Below are 22,322 nucleotides of genomic sequence, written 5' to 3'. Positions count from 1 at the left end.
GACTTTGGCTCAAGTCATTATCTTGGGGTCCTAGGATCAAGCCCTCTGTCCAGTAGGGCTTGATGCTTAGTGGAAAGTCTGTTTGTTACCCTCCCCAACCCTCCCCCACTCATGTGCATACTCTCTCTCTCAAATAAATAAATAAAATCTTTAAAAAAATTTTTTTAACTTAAACAATTTTTTAATTTAAAAAGTAATCTCCATGCCCAGTGTGGGGCGTGAACTCATATCCCTGAGATCAAGAGTCACATCCTCTACTGACTGAGCCAACCAGGTGATCCAAATATTTTAATTTTTGAATGAAGCACTCTGCCACTGAGCACATTGTGAGAGTTTTGCCTGATTTGTACACTGAGAGGATGTATGTGTTGCAGACAGGGAGGAAGGAAATGGTGTGGAATGGATATGATCCTTGAGGAAAACTGTGGCAAGTTTCCTAAACAGAGAAGGAAAGAAGGAAAGAAGGAAGGAAGGAAGAAAGGAAGGAAAAGAAAGAGGGAAAGAAAAGAAGGAGGGAGGAAGAGGAGAGGAGAGGAAACAGGAAACCTGGTAGAACAATCTTAAACCAGGTTTTACCTCAAAGACCCAATACCTTCAGCTTCCTCCATTTTTCTCCTGTGAAATTTCAACTTATTGAAAGAATGAGCCATTCTTTCTTCCCCTGACCCTGCTTTGGCTGAAGGCCCTAACATCTTTCCCCTGAAGCCTCAGCCTCTCCTAAACACCTGTGGCAGGCAAATACTGCCTCAAGAAGTTGTCCCGTCTTAATCTCCAGAACATGTAAATTCATGATCTTTCCTAGTAAAGGAGACTTGGTGGATGTCATTAAGTTAGGATCTTGAGATAGGGAGATTATCATGGATTATCTGTGTGGGCCCAGCATATACTCAAGGGTCCTAATGAGAGGAATGTGGGAGGGTTAGAGTCAGGGAAGGAGATGTGACTATGGAAGCAGAGGTGGGAATGATGGGGCAGTGAGCCAAGGAATGCCAACAGCCTTCTAGAAGCTCAAAAAGGCAAGGTAACATTTTCTCCAGAAAGAAGGCTGCCTCATCAGTATCTTAGCCTGAGAAGACCCATGTTGGACTTCTGACCTCCAGAACTATAAGAAAATAAATTTGTATCATCTTATTTTATGAAATTTGGGGTGATCTGTTACAGTAGCAATAGGAAACAAATACAGTGCCCCAGCCAGCATTGACTAAACGGTAGAAATGGTGGGGTTATCGAAAGCTACCCTGCTTTGTGTGGAGGCCACGAGTGACAGATTGCTGTTGAGCAACAGGAATGTGGCTAGTCTGAATTGAGATGGACTGCAAGTGTGAAACACACACCATGGCTTAAGGACTCCATTAATATTTTGGATACATCAGGGTAAATAAAATATATTAGAAATACTTTCATTTGTTTATTTTTACTTGTTTAAATGTAGTCACTGGAAAATTAAAAATTCCATGTGTGACTTGCACCATATTTCTGTTGATCAGAGGTTTGGATGAATCTTTTTTTTTTTTTTTAAAGATTTTATTTATTTATTTGACAGAGAGAGATCACAGTAGACAGAGAGGCAGGCAGAGAGAGAGAGAGGGAAGCAGGCTCCCTGCTGAGCAGGGAGCCCGATGCGGGACTCGATCCCAGGGCCCTGAGATCATGACCTGAACCGAAGGCAGCGGCCCAACCCACTGAGCCACCCAGGTGCCCCTGGATGAATCTTAATGCTACAGTTTCTAACATCACTGTGCAACCTGACTGGGTTGGCCCCAGGCCTTCTGCTTTCAGCTCATATGCCTCTGGTTCCCATCACGTACGCTAGGATGCTACTAGAAGGGGACATGCCCTGAACTACCCTGAACCTGCCTGGCTTGAGTCTTGGTACCCTACTTTAAGTTTTTCAAACTTACATTTTATAGGCTGAGGTCATCTTTAAGAAAAAGAACACAAAATTAGGTAGGGTGTAGGAGAAATCTGTGTCAAGTGAAGGACCTTAAAGCTTCATTAACCTTACTGTGAATCTGCCTGTCTTCACTCCCAAACCTCATCGGGACTGACTCCTTTCTTCTAGTTTCTCTCTTCCTTTCTTTTTTCAAGCTTGTTTGTTTGTTTGTTTGTTTATTTATTTATTTATTTATTTTAGTGCTCTTTGTGCCCAACGTGGGGCTCGAACTCATAAACCCAAGATCAAGAATCGAACACTCCTCTGACTGAGCCAGCCATGTGCCCCTCTCCTAGTTTCTAGTCTGCCAGGGATCCTACTTTCCAAAGATCTCTCACTCCTTCCTAAGACAACATACAAAGTGGCCCCCACTGCCCTTAACCCTGGCAAAAGAGGCCCAGCCCTTGAACTTTGGAGAACATCACATAACAGTAACACAATGGCTAGGTATGTTAAGGAAAATAAGGGTGCCTACCAGTTGGGATTTGGCACTCAGTGCTGGCACAGCACAATCCTAAACATTTGTTCTCATGACTAACACTGTTCAGGTCCCAAGAAATTGCTTCATTATATTTCCAGCCCTGTGTCCTTGAAACAAAAAAAGATCGAGACCAAATGCCATGAAGATTTGTAAGTTGTGGTGCTGATAACCCAGAGCTAGACACTGCACCCGAGTAAAAGGAGGAGGAAGCATTAAAGAAAAAAAAAAAAAAAAAGACAAATCAATTAACTTCTCAAACCCTCCTCCCAGCTAGCATGAATGCAATGTGTTCTTATATAACAAGGTATCATTTCCCAGGGGTACAGTGGTTCTGGTTTTTGCAACAGTTGCAAGTGATGGCTGAGGAATATTTTGTAACACCTAATAGTTCAAATTACTCTTGAATGTTTATATATGCAGGTCTAGATGCAACATTCTTGAAACATTATATGAATTGGCACCTGGATAGACAAATAAAGGAGGAACTAGGTGGGCAGTGAATGCTAGAATTATGAGTTTTTATAAAAATTTTAATGAGAATGTAAATTTTCTAAAAATTTGGATATGAATTTCTATTTTATTAAAATAATTTTGAAAGTGAGTACAACTCAAGATTATCATAAAGACAGAAAATGCAGAAGTGGAGTTCAGAGAAGAAAAAGCCTGAAAGAAGAGGAAATAGAAAGTCATCTGTTTATATTTCTAAAAACTGGAAACAGTGATAGTGAGCTAGGCATGACCCACATAAAAACTGCAGAAAGGACTTTACAAATCTTTAGTGAAAAAGATTTCATTACTAATCAAACGAACAGTGAAAATAAACAGGGGGGTGTCTGGTTGCTCAGTCAGTTAAGCATCTGTCTTCCGCTCAGGTCACTATCACAGGGTCCCGGGATTGAGTCCCACATCGGGTTCCCTGCTCCGCCAGGTGTCTGCTTCTCACTCTGCCCCTCACCCCACTCATTCTCTCTTTCTCTCCATCTCTCTCTCTCTCAAATAAATAAAACCTTTTTAAAAATTTTTTCAGCCCACAATTTGAAAAGATCAGATGAAATTCCTGCAAGTTCTCATTCTTCATTAAATGAAAACTTAATTATGGATTAAAACAATGAGGAGGGAAAAAAGAATTATTCATAACAAAGTCATGACTCAGAAAGCCAAGTGCAGTTCTGGGCAGTCCATTTGCACATGAAAAAATGGCATTTATAAAATCTGCAATTCAATGTGAAAACCAAAAACCTCTGGAGTTTTACTGTTCTTATCGAATAGTGATCCTGAAAAATGCCTGTCCCATCTCTCAGACAGTATAAATGCACCCCTGGCAAAGTGCCATCTAATTCAAATTAATGGTGATGGGGTGCTTGGGTGGCTCAGTCCGTTAAGCATCTGCCTTCGGCTCAGGTCATGATCCTGGGGTCCTGGGATTGGGCCCTCTGTCAGGCTCCCTGCTCAGCAGGGAGTCTGCTTCTCCCTCTCTCTCTACCCCTCCCCCCACTCATTCCCTCCACCCCAAATAAATAAATGAAATCTCTTAAAAATTCTTTAAAAAACAAACTGCACCAAATGAGGGGCTCCTGAGTGGCTCAGTTGGTTAAGCATCTGAGTCTTGATATCAGCTCAGGTTCTGATCTCAGGGTTGTGAGTTTAAGCCCCCCATGGGGCTCCATGCTTGACATGGAGCTTCCTAGATAGATAGGTAGGAAGATGATGGATAGATAGATAGCACCAAATAGATAGAGAGCACCAAATGATCACTATATAAAATGAAGAACTAAAGATGAGATTATTGGGATACCTGGGTGGCTCTGTCATTTAAATCTCTGCCTTCGGCTCAGGTCATGATCCCAGAGTCCTGGCATCAAGACTCAAATCAGGCAGTGAGTCTACTTCTCCCTCTGCCTGGCACTCCTCCTGCTTGTGCTTGTGCACTCTCTCTCTGGCAAATAAATAAATAAAATCTTTTATAAAAAATTAGATTATTAATTTAATTGTTTCAACATAAGAAAAGAAATCATATACAACCTATTTAGATCTTTGTTACTCAATTTACCTAGATTATATTATGAAATATAATAAAAAATATCATACTGCTTTTTCTGTATTATCTTAGAAGTAATATATTTCAAAATTCCTGGAAGATAATTTATGTATATTATCTATAGATAACTCACCAAAAAGAAAACAACAACAACAAGGAAATTAAGGTTAAGATTCATTGGCTTTACATCTGCAGTAATAATTACATTCCGCTTTCTTTACTATTTTGCTGGTTTTCAGTCACATAAAAACTATAGCTTTATGACTTTTTTAAAAGATTTTATTTTTAAGTAATCTGTACACCCAGCATGGGGCTCGAATTTGCAACCCTGAGATTGAGAGTTTCATGCTGTAATGACTGAGCCAGGTGGGGCCCCTGATGGATTTTTTTTTAATTTCATTTTCTTGCCATCAAAGTATGTTTTATTGTGATGAAGCTATATTTGTTAAAGTAGAGAGAATATATTTTATTTAGCCATTTGTTTGTTTGATTTTAAGCTTTTTTTTTTTTTAAGATTATTTATTTATTTATTTGAAAGAGAGACAGTGAGAGAGAACATGAGTGAGGAGAAGGTCAGAGGGAGAAGCAGACTTCCCATGGAGCTGGGAGCCTGATGTGGGACTCGATCCTGGGACTCCAGGATCATGACCTGAGCCGAAGGCAGTCGTCCAACCAACTGAGCCACCCAGGGCCCTGATTTTAAGCTTTTAATTATATAAGATGTGGTACATGATTCTCTATTTGTATTCTTACCTGGGCCCAACAAATGTTGGAAGTAAGCCCAGTTCTATCCACCTACCCGACTTTCTCAGATATGGGGATCAGTCGCCAATTCGTGGTCACCCCAATTCCCAGCTTCTTCCTCCGCCCCGCGTACCCAGCCAGTTGTTGACATACCAACAGATGTCAGGATCAAGTACATCAGCTAGTTCAAATCTAACTTCTGTCATTTGCAGCTGAAAGAGACTAGTTGCACTCATTCACAGGGCTCTTTACAAATTTTCTGTTTCCTTCTTTCCCGACCATATCCTCTTTGAAGTTAGGTATGGTTATGGCAGCTGCTTTGACCAGTAACAGTGAGCAGACAAGAGCCAGTACAAGATTGGCCACTCCTTTCCCTCTGTCCTAACAACCAGCAACACTCCAGATGCTTTCTTAATTTGTGTATCATTTAAAAATCATCAGCATGCACAACCTGTACTTAATGCCACTGAACTATACTCTCAAAAATTATTAAAATGGTCCATTTCATGCTATCTATATTTTACCATGATAATAATAATGAAGAAAAAAAAAAGAGTATCATCAGCAGGCAATTGGATATCAACTAAGGCCCTAGGGGTAATTCCACATAAATGGCTGTGGTGGCCAAAGAAAGGGTCTTCCTTTCATTCATTTGGCAAACTTTTATTGAGCATCTACTATATACTCACCACCATGCTAGGCACCGGTGGTACCGACACTATACTTCTGACCTTAAAAAGCTTTCTTCCTGAGATGGAGTCCTCATCACACCTGTCTTCCATCCTAGCCCATCCACTGCCCACTCCTACTGGCCCCATTTAGGTTCCTGCTTTGCTCCCTTGCTCTTCCTAATCTTTTTGTCCTTTTCCTCACTAGTGTGGTGTGTGAGAGGACAGGGTCTCAAGTCCAGCAAGCCAGACTCAATTCTCTGCTCTACCACATAATTGTTTGGTGACCTGGGCAAGGGACTTAATTTCTCTATGCCTCATCTCTTCATTGGCCAAGTGGGGATTAAGAGTGCCTGCCTCTTAGGATCAATGTGAAGCTTACATGAGATATCTCATATAAGCATTTACCCCAATGCCTGGTACAGATTATGTGCTGAATAAGTATTAGTGATTGATGAGTCATTCTAAGCTCCTGGTTTGCCCTGTGATGCTGGCGTATCCGGCTCACTAATGGACATAACAGCAGGGATTCTGCACCCTGTACTTTGCCAGCTCTCTCTGCACTGATAGGTCTATACTTACAGTTTGGCTCACACACATCTTGCCTCTCTGCAGGGGCCTGTTGCTGGTCCACAGCCACTTGGGAGCACCCTCGAGTTAAGGGCAACCTGTTCTCCTTCCTGACAGGTGGCTTAGTTCCCAGCCAGTGTGCTCAGTGAGAACCTTTCACTTTCAAATCTAGCCGGGGCTGGTGAACTGGGTGTGTCCTCCCAGACAGTTGGCGGAAAGCTGGCTTTCAACAGTTAAGAAACAATAAACCGGGGGGAGGTGCCTGGCTGGCTCAGTTGGTAGAGCCAATGACTCTTGATCTCAGGATTGTGAGTTCAAGCCCCACGTTGGGCAAGAAGCCTACTTAAAAACAAAACAAAAACCACCACCACCATCACCAACAAAAAACCCATAAAACTGATTGAGACCACTTCTGCTGGGGAAGGCTTTTAACAGCACAGTATCCCAACCTCTGGAAGCAATTCCCAGCCATATCATCAGTGTTTGTAAATGTGACTGGAATTAATATTTCAAAGTTCTTCCTCACTCTCCTCAAATTTCTGGACAGCCTCCCTGCACACCCCACCCTTTGTGGATATGAGTCACCCTCCCCTGGAACCAGAAAATATAGGCAGCCAATACAGGGTGGTTAAATACAATCACACTGCTGGGCTAAACGAGAGAGATTGGAGCACACATTTGCAGAGTAGAATGATTGGATATTTCTGCCTGTCTTTTACATTTTTTTTAGGATTTCCATTTTTCTTGTTAAGGTTCAACAAGAACTTGGTCACTTAGAGGAAATCTGAATGTAAAGTCCTTCTAGATGGTAGTAATTTTCTTCCTGTCATTCATAGTTATCTCAACCAAATGTAAGTTAAATGATTTTTTTTAAGTGATTCTCCCTTATTGAGAAACTCCAAAACATATAATATGGATTTTTTTCTTCTATTTCCCTTATTTTGTTAAAAATTAGCAGATTTTTTTTAGAGCAGTTTTAGACTTACAGCAAAATTGAGTGGAAAGTACAGAGAGTTCCCCTATATCCCCTCTCCCAAGTACGCACTCTCCCCCATTATTAACAACTTGCATTGGTGTGATACATTTGTTAAAATTAATGAATCAATATTGATACATTATATTAACTAAGACCTATAGCTTATCTTAAGCCTCATCCCCTGTGTTATACAGTTCTTTAGGTTTGTTTTTTTGACTTTTTTTTTTTAGATTTTTGTTTGTTTGTTTGTTTGTTTGTTTGAGAGAGAGACAGAGAGAAAGAGCATGAGCGGGGCAGAGAGGGGCAGAGGGAGAGGGAGATGCAGGCTCCCCACTCAAGGACACTGAGGCTTGATCCCAGGGTTGAGATCATTACCTGAGCCAAAGGTAGCCGCTTAACCAACTGAGCCACCCAGGCGCCCTTAGAGTTCTTTAAGCTTTGACAAATGAATGATGTCATGCACAGTATCAGAGTGGTTTCACTGCTCTAAAATCCCCCGTGTTCCACTTACTCATCCCTCCCTTCCATCCCACCTCTCTGACCCCTGGCAACCACTGTATAGTTAGTTTGCCTTTTCCAGAATGTCATATAGTTAAAATCATACCATGTGTATGTAGCCTTTTCATACTGGCTTCTTTCACTTAGTAATATGCATTTCAGTTTCTTCCATGTCTTTTCCTGGCTTGGTGGCTCATTTCTCCCTCCCCCTTCTCCACCTCCCCCACCCAAGCTTTATTAAGAAATCATTGACACATAACATTGTGTAAGTTTAAGGTATACAGCATACTGACTGCATACATTACTAAATTGCAAAATGATTACAACATAATAGTAACTACCACCCTCATCCCATCATGTAATTACTACTTCTTTTCGTAGTGAGAATATTTAAGATCTACTCTCCTAGCAACATTTGAGTATATGTGCTATTGGATTGTTGAGTGTGATGGTCAAGAAAGAATTCTTAAGATGTTTTATGGTGCAACTTAGTAAGATTAATTAGTATGGGGACAGGACCTGTGGGCAGAAAGAGCTGCATTTTTTGCTGTATGAAACTGGTGATCAGACGCTTAGTTCCCAAGGGGAAGGGGATGTACGGGGAGTATTTGATCATAAATGTCTTCAGGAATAATATTTTCCTCAAGGTTTCTCTGGTGCTTATTATTTAGTTTGATATAACTATAGGTGAGATGTACAGGCAGTCATGAGACCCTTTAAGAATGCAGCAACCAGCACTTGATCCTTATCAAACCAGCATTTGATCCTTATCAAAACTATGCAGGCCTGAGGTCAGCCTTCTGGGTTAAAGGTGAACATTTTTCTGCTTCTATCCCTCATCATTTCTCCCCAGACCAATTTTCAGTCCTTAAACCTTTAAGGTTCATGAGAGACAAAGGCCTCGTCTCCTGTAACTTCTTCAAGCTGATGGGGTCGTAGAGATGTCCCTACCTGTGGACCAAAATTGGTTACTATCTGTCCTTACAAGTAACTGCAGCGGAAGGCCATTGCTGTAGAATCCAGAGTAGACATCAGGGTGAATATGTGTAGAGTAGTAAGGGCCATCAGTTGGATGGGCAAAGGAGTCAGGAACTGTGTGCATGTATCTCAACAAGAGGGGAGAACAAAGCGGAAGAGAGAACACATTACGATTATTACAATGATGAAAATAAGAGAATGAGAAGACCTTTTAGTGTAGACCATAGTCCAGCTCCCAACCAGGAATGTGGCCAATCATTAAATGACAATGTAGGGCCTTTAAGAGCACCCATTTGATTATTCATATCAGTAAGTAACCCTTTTATATTTTTGTCATCATCTGGAATGTAGACACAGTATTCTGCTCTAGTTATGGCACACATTCCTCCTTGCACTGCTGTGAAGACATCTAGTACCATTCTATTTTTTTTTTAAGATTTTATTTATCTATTTGACAGAGAGATCAGAAGTAAGCAGAGAGGCAGGCAGAGGGGAAGGGGGAAGCAGGCTCTCCGCTGAGCAGAGAGCCTGATGCGGAGCTCGATCCCAGGACCCTGAGATCATGACCTGAGCTGAAGGCAGAGGCTTAACCCACTGAGCCACCCAGGCACTCCTGCCATTCTATTTTGTAACTGATTTACTCACTTGGGTCATTTTAATGTTTAATAATATAATGGTATTTTGAGAGCCATTTAAGACCTTAATTGTATATTTATCAAGGGACTCCATGTGCCATATAACATCTTATAGACCTACTGGTGGAAGAATAATAGATGTCAGATGGTCATAGCTATGGAATGCAGACCTTGTCCATCATTGTTTTAGAAATGGAAAATTAGCTAGATTTAGGAAAATCTTATTGCCACAGCCATGTGTCCAGCCTGTTGGAAGCAATGGCCATAAATCTGATCCACATAACCATTGTGTTCCATTAAGTGCTAGCCATTTGATGTCTGCTCACCTTGTCCAGTCAGTAGCAAACCTATTTGGTTGCCTTAAAATAATGGTATGGTCACGGGCTTCTACAGGGAGCCATCGCATTTAGCAAGTATTATTGGGCCATGAATCAAAGGTATAGTTTTTTTTTTTTTTTTTTCTAAGCATAAAAGGGCCTTTTGGCTTAGGTGTCCTACTGTGGGAGTAAGCTACATAGATCCATCCTATATTTGATATAATTTTTCCTGGTTGGATTGATAGGAAGGATTAGTTAGTCGGGGAATCTGTTGTCAGGGGCCTATCTGTGGATTGGCATATTCAATTAAAATTTTGATAGTTTGAGGATAAAAGAAAGGTCTCTTATGGCCTGGAGAGCCCCATGTGACATTTATGATGTAACACAGGCCAGCAAGAAACATTCTTCTTACTAATAGAAATATCCCTGTATGTGCTGGTATTAGGGTGAGGTATCCTATTGGTGACACATTGATGTAAATAATGCCAATCTGTGCCTTGTCGGGGAGAAACCCACCCAGGGAGGCCTGAAGTGCTTGATATGGGCAATAAGCCACATGGTTTTGGAGCTCAGAATAACGTTGTGTGCATTGAAGAAAAGAGTTACCATTTAGGTGTGGTTTGTAGATAGCAAGTAGAAGAAAAAAGACCTTCATTTCTTCTTATCTTGTTGTTTGAAGAGGAGTTTGAGATCTTCCACTGGTTCACAGACTATGAGGACACGTTGTCCAGTTTGTTGTCAGCCTGTGTTGAAGGGGGTATAAGTTTAATTCTGGAAATATGAGTCCACATTGAGTGGCCTTCTAGCTCTACAACAGTGGGAGTGCTAATACAACCCTGTGAGGTCCTTTCCATTTAGGAATTAGTTCTCCAGAGTTCTTTTCTTTCCAATCTTCTAAATAGACTAGTTGTCCAGGGCTTACTTGCAAAGAAATTTGAGTTTCCTTAGGTCTGGTTTGGGCAGTACCTTATTGGCATATTTGTTGAGAGTTCTATGGACTAATCCAGCTTATGAAAAATTTGAGAGGTTATTATAATCTGGGTCCAAGGATAAATCAATAGTAAGGAAAGGTCTACCATATGTCAGTTCAAAAGGGCTTAGGGGTGCAGGGGTGGCACAGTCAGTTAAGCGTCAGCTGTTGGCTCAGGTCACGATCCCAGGCTCCTAGGATCAAGCCCTGTGCCGGGCTCCCTGCTCAGCAAGGAGCTGCTTCTCCCTCTGCCCCTCCCCCTGCTCATGCTTGCACTTTCTCTCTCTCTCAAGTAAATAAATAAAATCTTTAAAAAGAAAAAAGGCTTTACCCCAATCTTTTCCATGGAGGTTTTCTTTTTTTTAATTTTATTTATTTGAGAAAGAGAGAGAGAGAGAGCAAGTAGGGGGAGGAGCAGAGAGACCTGCAGACTCTCTGCTAAGCATGGAACCTGATGCAGGACTCTGTCCCAGGTCCCTAAGATTCTGACCTGAGCCAAAGTCAGATACTTAACTGACTGAGCCAGTTAGTTGGAAGTTAGTTGGGCACCCAGGCGCCCTTCCCATGGGGTGATTCTTAACTCTTAAGAGACCTATTAGTGAAAGAGTTATCCAGTTTTCTTTTTTTTTTTTTTCTAGGCTCATCGGAGTGAGATGTCTTTTTTCTTTTTAAGATTTTATTTATTTATTTGTTTGTTTGTTTTAGAGAGAGAGCGAGCAGGGGAAGGAGCAACAGGAGAGGGAGAGAGAAAATCTCTGCATTGAGTGTGGAGCCCAATGTGATCAAGCCAATTGCGCTCGATCCCACTACCCCAAGATCACAACCTGAGCTGAAATCAAGAGTTGGGCACCTAACTGACTGACCTACCCAGGTGCCCTGTGAGGTATCTTTTTAAATTATTTTTTTAAATTATTTTTTTAAAAAATATTTTATTTATTTATTTGACAGGCAGAGATCACAAGCAGGCAGAGAGGCAGAGGGGGAAGCAGGCTCCCCACTGAGCAGAGAGCCTGATGCAGGGCTCCATCCCAGAGGCTTTAACCCACTGAGCCACCCAGGCGTCCCTCTTTTTAAATTATGATTAATCTTTTCAGCTTCACCTGATGATTGAGGATGTCAGGTTATATGCAAATAATATTTAATTTTAAGGGCTTGGGCTTTGTGTTAAGTTACTTGGGCTATAAAGGATTAGCCCTTGTCACTTTGAAGAGATCAAGGAAGCTCAAACCGAGGATAATTTCCCTTATAAAGTCTTTGTTACCTCAGTAGCCTTTTCTGTCTTACATGTGAAGGCTTCCACCCATCCAGTAAAGGCAGACTAATAAATATTTATATCCCTCACAAGGTAGCATTTGTGTGAAATCAGTTTGCCAGTCTTCCCCAGGATATAGTCCATGTTTTTGTTCAAGTTTTAAAAGAGAAGCTGGTCAGGGCACCTGGCTGTCTCAGTCAGTAGAGCATTCTACTCTTGATCTTGGGGCTGTCTGTTTGAGCTCCACATTGGGTGTGAGGTTACTTAAAAATAAAAATCTTTAAAATCTTAAAAAAAAAAAAAAGAGGCGGATGATTATAATACACCTTCTCAGTTAACCTGGGCACATATTGCATAGGATTTACATGCCTTTTGTAAAAGGGCTCTTAATCCTATTCCATCATACAAGGATTTGGTGAAATCCCATAAAGCTTTTCTTTTCATATGAGTAGCCTGGTGCTGGCCTATTGCTAATTTCCATTGTTTTTCCTTAGAGACAAAGATTTTTCCGTTATCATTCTTGTACCATCTCTTGGCTGTTTTAGTAGATCCTTCCCCAAGTGCTCTGTTGCTTTCTTCTATAGTATACTTGGGAACCACAGTGCTTAAGGGATTAGAGACTGCTATAAAACTCATAACTAGTTTAGTGTGAACTGCCAGGTTGGGTGCCAGTTGGCTAAATTATTTCCTTTAGATTCTAAATGTTTCCCCGTTTTTTTTTTTTCTTTTTTAGAATTAAAGGTTTTTATTTACTTATTTGATGGAGAGAGACACAGCAAGAGAGGGAACACAAGCAGGGGCAATGGGAGAGGGAAGAAGCAGGCTTCCTGCTGAGTAGGGAGCCCGATGTGGGGCTCGATCCCAGGACCCTGGGATCATGACCTGAGCTGAAGGCAGAGGCTTAACAACTGAGCCATCCAGGCACCCCAATGCTTTCCCTTTTGATATCCTCTCTAAGATATATTACAGCAACTTCTTTAGGGAGATGAACTGCCTTTAGTAGAGTTATAATTTCAGGTCCATATCTAATAGGGGAATTATGACTAGTTAATAATTCTCTTTTCTTTCCAGATGACACATGTGCATGAAGTACAAGGAAGGCATATTTTGAATCTGTATATATTAACTCTTAGGGCTTTAGCTAACTGAAGAGCTCAAGGGAGAGCTATCCATTCTGCTTTTGAGCTGAAATATTGATTTGTGGGTGCCTGGCTGGCTCAGTCAGTGAAGCATGTGACTCTTGATCTTTTGGTTGTGTGTTCAAGCTCCATGTTGGGTGTAGAGATTACTTAAAAATAAAATCTTGGGGCATCTGGGTGGCTCAGTCAATTAAGTATCTGATTCTCGATTTTGGCTCAGGTCATGATCTCAGGGTCATGGGTTCAAGCCCCAAGGAGGGCTCCATGCTCAGCAGAGAGTCTGCTTGAGTTTTTCTCTTTCCCTCTGCCCTTTCCCCCACTCACTCACCCCTCCCTCAAATAAATAAATAAATCTTTAAAAAGAAAATATTTTTAAATATTTTATTTATTTATTTGAGAGAGAGAGTGAGAAAGCATGAGCAGGGGAAGGGGCAGAGGGAGAAGCAGACTCCCCGCTCAGCAGGGTTCCATCCCAGAACTCTGGGATCATGACCTGAGCCAAAGGCAGATACTTAACCAGCTGAGCCACCCAGATGTCCCAAAAATAAAATATTAAAAAAAAAATACTGATCTGTAATGAGTTGGCCTCAGTAGTTTTCATTAAACCAATAATTGTGTAGCCAGGCTTTCTTTGTCCTCCTATAAAAATACTACCATCCATAAATCAGCTAACATCGGTGTTGTTGTCTATGGCTTGATCTTCTAGATCTGGATGGCTGGAAGAGAGTAGTTCTATTACCTCTTTACAGTCCTATACAGATGCAACAGTGGCATGGTCTGATCCAGGTCCGAGGGATGCCGGGTTTAAGGTTTGACAGATTTCGAGAGCAATACTGGGGGAGCTAAAAGCATTGCTTGATACTTAGTCATCCCCCTGTCATCCACTGATGTTCTTTAGTTTCTAAAAGCCCTTGAACCTGATGAGGAGTCATCACTGTCAATGGCTGTTCCATTGAAAGTTTGGACACTTTTACTAACAGTGCAGCAGCTGCTACTGCTTGGAGGCATGCTGGCTATCCTTGGGCTCTCTTGTCAATGGCTTTGGATAATATTCTACAGGTCCAGTTTCATACCTGCATTTTTGTGTTAGTACTCCTAGGGCGTGGCACTGACTTTCAGCAATGAATAAGGTAAATGGCTTTTCTAAGTTTGGTAGAGCTAGGACCAGGGCCACGGACAGTTTAGTTTTTAGTTGTTGAAAGGCCCCCCTGTTGTTCTTTAAAGCCTCTTCATCTGGCCCTCTAATGGACTCATATGGAGTTTTAGCTAAGATTCCAAATCCTGGGATCCACAGGCTACAAAATCCAGCTATTCCTATAAAGGTTCAGAGTTGGTTTTTTGTGGCAGGTGACCCCAATTCTATTATAGTTCTTTTTCTCTCAGTGGACAGGAAATGATATATAGGAGGTAATTTATATCCTAAGGATTATACCTTCTGTTTAGATATTTGAGCCTTTTTCCACGATACTCGGTATCCTCTAAGAAAGTTTAGTACAATAGAATTATAGTCTGAGGCCTCTTTTGTGGGGTTATATATTAAAATATCATTGACATGGGGTTCCTGGGTGGCTCAGTGGGTTAAGCCCCTGCCTTCTGCTCAGGTCATGATCTCAGGGTCCTGGGATCAAGCCCCACATCGGGCTCTTTGCTCAGCGAGGAGCCTCCTTCCTCCTCTCTCTCTGCCTCCTCTCTGCCTACTTGTAATCTCTCTCTGTGTGTCAAATAAATAAATAAAATCTTTAAAAATAAGTAAATAAAATAAAATAAAATATCATTGACATATTATACTACTGTTCCCTGAGGCCATGCAAGAAGTCTCAGTTCTCTCCTGAGTACATTGCCAAACAAATGGGGACTGTCTCTAACTTCCTGCGATAGGACTGCCCATGCAAGCTGGCATGCTTGGTGTTCTCCTAACGGAATCCCTTCAAAGGCAGATAAAGGCTGGGCCGCCTCCCTTAAGGGATTACAAAAGAAAGCATCCTTTACATCAAGCACTGCAAACTATTTTGTATCGCTGAGAATTTGAGTCAGTATAGTGTAAGGATTTGGCACTGTAGGGTGAATAGGGATGAGAGCTTCATTTATTGTTCTAAGGTCTTATACAAGTCTATATTCTCCATTAGGCTTCTTAATAGGCAAAAGAGGAGTATTGTAAGAGGACTGGAAGGGTTTAAGAATCCCACATTTAAGAAATTTATTCAGGAGTGGTTAGAGGCTAGCCCTGGTTTCTGTCTTAAAAGGATATTGGTGTTTTGTGTGGAATAGTAGCAAGATCCTTTAGAGCTATTTCAATGAACTTAACTCTCACACCCAGGGCTCAGCCATCTTGATGTTTAGGGGAGCTGGAGCAGCCTCAGGGCCCTGTTATACCATCTCTTCAAGTTGCTGCTCTCGGGCTGGGAAATGAGCTCCTGGGACACCTGGGTGGTTCAGTGAGTTAAGCATCTGCCTTTAGCTCTGGTCATGATCCCAAGTCCTGTGATGGAGTTCTGCATCGGGCTCTCTGCTCAGCGGGGATCCTGCCCCTCCCTCTGCCTGCTGCTCCCCCTACTTGTGCTCTCTCTTGCTCTTTCTGACAAATAAACAAATAAAATCTTAAAAATAAAAAAAAAAAAGGAAATGGGTCCCAGTCTTCGTCTCTCTCTGGTGACCAGTGAGTCCCTGTCTTCATCTCTCTCTGGTGACCTCCCTTTTCCAGTGTCCCCCTGTCCTGCAAACAGGACATGGTCCTGGTGGAGGGCATTTATCAGGACATCCTTTTCTCCAGTGTCCAGTTTGGGTGTAGCTATAGTGTGGGGTCTTACCTGGACTTCTGTCTGATGCTGGCTTCTTCTGCTGCTCCTGGCTTGCTGGCATTGTAGGGGATCCACAATAGTGCAGCCAGTACTTAAGCCTACATTCTGGTGTGTATTTTAGCACTGTGATCCTTTTTCTGTCTTGGAATCATATCTCTGTTATTAAAGACTCCAGTGGCCTCTTCTAGCAGCCACTGGTTTGGAGTTTGAGGGCCTAAGGCCATTTTGGCAATGTAGAGCCAATGTCTGCTGCTGATTGGCTCATAAAATGCACATTTAAGATAGCCATCCCTTCCAGTGTGGCTGGTTCTAAATGTGTGTGTGTGTGTGTGTGTGTGTATAAAGATTTTATTTATTTATTTGACAGAAAGAGATAACAAACAGACAGAGAGGCAGGCAGAGAGAGAGAGAGAGGGAAGCAGGCTCCCCGCTGAGCAGAGAGCCTGATGCAGGACTCGATCCCAGGACCCTGAGATCATGACCTGAGCCAAAGGCAGCGGCTTAACCCACTGAGCCACCCAGGCACCCTAAATTTGTATATTTATGAATTGCTTCTATTAAACATCCTTGAAACAAGGCTGGATTTTCATCATCTGCCTGGGTTACCTGCTTAACTTTATCAAAACTGACAGGTTTAGAAAATCCTCTTTTCATTCCCTCCAATAAACGGGTGACCATATGGTCTCATCGTTCTCTGCCAGATCTGTCCTCTTGATGGTTCCATTGAGGCTCAGCCTTAAGAACAGGGTCTCCTCCTACTGGACAATGATTTCTATCCCTCGTGGCCAGCTCATCTGCAAATTCTTGTGCCCAGCCCAAATCTGGGCCTTTTCTTCTGGGGTATGACATTGTTAGAATAATTTAGATATCCTGCCGGGTCAAATCAAATATTAGAAATACCTGTTGAAATCCATTATAAACTTGGTTAGATTCTTAGTATTGTCCTATTTGGTCCTATTTTGGTCTTTGAACCAAATCTAGCATGGGAAGTGGGACATGGACGTTAATTGTGCCCATTTCCCCATTTGCTACTTCCTGAAGTAGATACAATCCTGCCTTAGTCTAAGTGGTAGGTACGAAGCTCCACTTCTCTATGTTCTGCTGGACTAGAAGTGGAAGGCTTTGAAGGTTGGTGTGGAGGGGGAGTTACTAGGGGACCTGGGCTCAACTCGCAGGCTTATTTCAACTTTTGCTTCTACTGATTGACTTTCTTGTTTGTCTGACTCAGTTGTTTTCTTTGGTGGGGTAGTCCGCTTAAACAGCCATCATCTAAAACATCCAATGGCGGAGGGACCTGGAATCCTACCAGGCACATCCTCCAAGTCTGTCTTGGATCAGGATGCTGACTCAGTGCCCTAACAGCCTGAGTCAGTAGGGCAGTTTGGTCCATTTTCCCTGATGCCTAGGAAGAAAGGTCTAATTGATAAATAGTACTGAAGTATTGAGGACTGGTTCGTAGATCATTTTTCATCATCCTCCAGAGAATATTAAGGCCAGGCATCATTACAGAGGAAGATGAGATGCTGCTTCTTTAAATCCTGTTGTCTATATGACTCCAGTGTGCTAGGAGACAGGCTAAAGGGGAATCCTCTGGGATCGAGGAAGTTGATCCCATAGTTAATTCCTATAAAGTGAAGAGAGTACTTTAACTAAATAGGAGTCCATTACCAAAATCCCCCTCAGCTTCCAAATGGTGTCCCATCAGGAAATTTGCTGAAGGTTCCTCGGGTTCAGAGTGGCAAGAGGTGTCCCTCTTTCTCAACTACACTGACACCTTTGTGCCACTTGAGAAGAGATGCTGACCTCACTTCACTTCCCCACTGCATCCTAGGCTACAGTAGAAGCTGGAGAATGGACTGAAGTGCCTCAGAGACTGGGGCTGCCTCTACCCATTTTGAGGGAGTTGATATATTTTGCGATCAATGATCCTACCCTTTGTAAGCCTCTAGAACTAGTATTAATGGACGTGGTGGAGGCCATCAGAAGGGGCACCTAGTTTATTTTTAAAGATTTTATTTATTTATTTATTTATTTGATACAAAGATAGAGAGAGAGCACAAGTAGGCGAAGTAGCAGAGGGAGAGGGAGAAGCAGGCTCTCCATGGAGCAGGGAGCCTGATGTGGGGCTCGATCCCAGGACCCTGAGATCATGACCTAGGCTGAAGGCAGAGGCTTAACTGGCGGAGCCACCCAGGTGCCCCCAAGAAGGGGCAGCTATTTTATATCATATTAAGCACCATGTATCTAAGCTAGAAGTACTTTCAATCTGAGAGCATGATGGAGAATGCCAAACAGATCATGGGAAAGGACAAGTGAGAAACATGAAAAAAACCCAAAGTATAGAACTATCTAATCCAAGCAACTTTCTCACGACCTTTATCCATGATCCAGTCCCAGGGGAGCAGTCCCGCCTTGGGTGAGTGCCTCAACTCCATAATGGCTCCCACTGATCCCTTTCAGGTATGTGACAAAGGCTAGGGATAAAGAAGACTTACCTAATCACACCAGTCGTCTTGGATTCTCTCCATTGTCCCCATATGGGACACCAAAAATGGTGCAGTACAGTTGAAAGAATTCTTGAGCTATTCTACCATGCAACTTAGTAAGTTTAATTTAAGTAGTACGGGGGCAGGACCCGTGGGCAGAAAGAGCTGCACTTTGTGCTGTATGAAGCTGGTGGTCAGATGCTTTAGTGCTCAAGGAGGAGGACGCTCAGGGAATATGTGATCATAAATGTCTTTGAATTTCTACATTTAAAACTACTTTTGCAAGATTTCTCTGGTGCTTATGATTCAGTTTGATATTAACTATCAGTGAGTTAAGGGTCATCAGACCCTTTAAGAATGCAGCAACCAGCACTTATCTGATCCTTATCAAAACTATGCAGGCCATAGATCAACCTTCTGAACTAAAGATGAACATTTTTCTGCTTCTATCCCTCATATGATACAATATTATTAGCTATAATCACCATGCTATATATTAGATCATCAAACTTGTTAATCTAATAAATGGAAGTTTGTGCCTTTGACCAATGTCTCCCCATTTCCCCACCCCAATCCCCTGGTGGCTCATTTTTTTTTTTTTAATCGTCAAACACTATTCTACTGTTGGCATGTACCAAGTTTATTTATCCATTCACCTACTGAAGGACATCTTGGTTGATTCCAAGTTTTGGAAATTATAAACAAAGCTGCTATAAACATTCATATGAAGGTTTGTGTGTGGACATAAGTTTCCAGCTCATTTGGGTTAATACCAAGAAGTATGATTCCTGGCTCATATGGTAAGACTATGTTTAGCTTTTAAGAAACCGCCAAACTGTCTTCCAAAGTGGCTGTACCATTTTGCATTCTTGCTTTTTTGGATTCTCATTTTTTTTTTCTTTAATGTGCAATGAGAATTCAAAGTCATTTAGAGGAAATCTGAGTATAGACTCCTTCTAAATAATAAAAGTTTTATGTCAGTCATTCACAGTTATCAATCTAATTCCAGTGAATCAAACTCAATCAACCAAATCTAATTCCAATGATATTTTTTACATTGTTGAGAAATTCCAAAACACCCAATTTAGAATTTTCTTCTTTTGTTCTTATTATCTTTCAAAAACCTTGTTATTATGGAAAATGCTATATACAGACTCTTCAAAGAGCAGATAATCAGTGTAATGAAATCAATGTGTAAACACCACCTAGCCCCACCAGCTGGGAACCAACTTGTGGCCAGCCCTGTCTCATCCATAACCCTGTCCACTTCCTCTCCCATTTTAGTTTTCCAACTGGTACTTTTATTGAGCTATCCCTTTATTGAGATTATTTCCTTTGAGGTAAAATTCATTTACAATAAACTGTATCCATTTTTGTGTACAATTAAATGAGATTTAACAGATATATACTCCCTTGAAACCACTGCAGTAATCAAAATACGGAACATTTCTATCATTCCCCAAATTCTCTTGTGCCTCTCTGCAGTTTCTTCCCTTCCTCCTTCTGCTGCTAGTCCCAGACCACCATGATCAGACTTTTTTCACAATATATACCCCCCTCATATTATTTTGGAGTAAATGTCAGATAGCCTATCATTTTGTTTATAAATATTTTATTGATTTTTTAAATAAAATTTTTAGTATGCATCTCTAAGACATAAGACCTCCTTTAAAAAAAAAAAAAAAAAAACCAGCATAGGGTGCCTGGGTGGCTCAGTCAGTTAAGCATCTGCCTTCAGCTCAGGTCATGATCCCAGGGTCCTGAGATCAAGTCCCGCATCAGATTCCTTACTCAGCAGGGAGCCTGCTTCTCCCTCTCTCTGTCCCTTCCCCTCCTCATGCTCTCTCTATATCTCAAATAAATAAATAAATACGACCTAAAAAAAAAAAAACCAGCATAACTACAATGCCATTATCACATAACACATTTAGCAATAATTTCTTAATACTATTAAAACACCCAGTGGTAGAGCAGGTGCACAGCCTGTGCACTAGGCTGTACACTAGGTTGAAGCCTCCAAAGGCTGGGAAAGGGGAGAAAAGCAGGGATCATGAGCAGATCAAGCCCTCCCCTCTGGTGGCCAGATTTAGGATATAAAAATATGGGATATTGAATTGAAGAGTTAAATTTGAATTTTAGCTAAGCAATGAATAATGTTTAAGTATGTCCCATGTAATACTTGGGACATACTTATACTAAAAAATTATTTATTGTTTATCTGAAATGTAAATTTAATAGGTGCTTATCTGAAAGTTAAATTTAACAGGTGTTTCTCTGGCAATCATACACCTCCCCCACCCACGGACATATACATACTGAAAAGATGCTCTTCTAGACCCTAAATACCCGTCAGTGTCATGTGACTCTTCAGTGCAGGTAAACCACCCCTCCCCACAAGCCTATATATAGAACAATGTCAGGAGCCCAGGAAGGATCTAGAGAGGGCTGGTAATTCAGAAAGCTGAGCTCCATCTTGACCAAGGTGGGATTAGATAGAATGAGCTCAAAATCCTCAAAGGAGATAGGACATCTCCTCCCAGTCCCTTCCCTCTTCCCCATCCTTCTTGTGGACAGAGACTGACTTCCAGATTCCTCTCATATATTTCCAACTGGCCTGGGTCCAGAGTCTCAAACAAAACCCAATCCAGAAGTCCCCTCTGGATTTTTTTAAAGTTTATTTGTTTGTTTGTTTGTTTGTTTATTCAAGTAATCTCTTTACTCAATGTGGGACTCGAACTCACAACCCCAAGATCAAGTGTCACACACTCTTTTGAGTGAGCCAACCAGGCAACCCCGCCCCCCCCCTTACTCTGCTTTTCTGACAGGCTCAGAAGGATAATAAAGTAAAGCCTAATTAACCTGAGGTATGCAGGAGCGAGCTTTCCCTTGCACTTTTGTACAGAGTTGCACTTTGCTCTGGAAAGCTCCAAGTGGCTATTGCTACAACATAAATGGGGTCTCACTCTTCAGCAGCCCTTTTAGGAATGCTCAGACACGTTGGCTCAAATGGCAAGATGATGTCACCAAGCACTGTCCTCAGAATTTATTTTGGGTCTAATGCATGTTACCATAGTGGTAAGCCAGGATGCAAGTGCACCTCTGTGAGACATTTGCGGAAGGCAAAAAAGCCTTCTGTCCCTGTGTCTCTGAAAAAGAAAGCTCTTTACCTGCCATCACAGGTGCCTGCGCACCTGGCCAATAACATCCCTCACCACACAGTTGCTTGTTACTGTACTTTTATATATTGCGAACTATGTCATCCATACAGAGGAGCAAACAGAACATATGTACAGTTGCAGGTGTCATCATAAATTGGACGAAGCCACCAGGTCCAGAAGAGTACTCTGCTCCCCAGGAGCCCTGTGGGGCCCATTCCTCCTCACATTCTCCTCCCCTCGGAGATGGGCACCATCCAGTTTTTTGCTGTTCTATTCAGTGTATCTGCTCTTTGTGTACCTCTCAGCAAGCCCCTGTTTTTGAAGTTCATATAATTGGAATTACAGTGTATATATTCTTTGTGACTTGTTTCTTCCTCACAGTTGTTCTTAGACTAGCAATGTTTTCAAGCTTGTGGATTCAGGAGTATGCTATCTTCACAAAAATTATTGGCCTTGATGTCATCCTGACCAGCTTTGTTTGACCTCCTAGCTCAGCCACTTACTTGCAAACCATGTGACCCCTCTTTTCCTCCTTTGTAAAACATGAAACAGATTATACCACTGGACACGAGCACCTCAAGAACAAGAAGTGTACTTCAGTTGTCTTTCTCTTCTCCACAGCTCAATGCCTACTAGCTGATGGATCCTGAGTGAGTAAAGGAGTTGGGGGGCACCTGGCTG

General features: G+C 41.8%; 1 long non-coding RNA gene across 1 annotated transcript in view; it reads left to right on the top strand.

Moving 5' to 3' along the window:
• LOC131816924 (uncharacterized) overlaps window positions 1-22,322 on the top strand; it is a 55,299-nt gene that overhangs the window by 7,656 nt on the left and 25,321 nt on the right. The gene's annotated exons all lie outside the window — the stretch shown is intronic.

The sequence above is a fragment of the Mustela lutreola genome, chromosome 15 (assembly GCF_030435805.1).
Source record: "Mustela lutreola isolate mMusLut2 chromosome 15, mMusLut2.pri, whole genome shotgun sequence".
NCBI lineage: Eukaryota > Metazoa > Chordata > Mammalia > Carnivora > Mustelidae > Mustela > Mustela lutreola.
The sequence above is the reverse complement of the archived record's forward strand: the minus strand, read 5'-3'. Positions and strand labels throughout refer to the sequence as shown.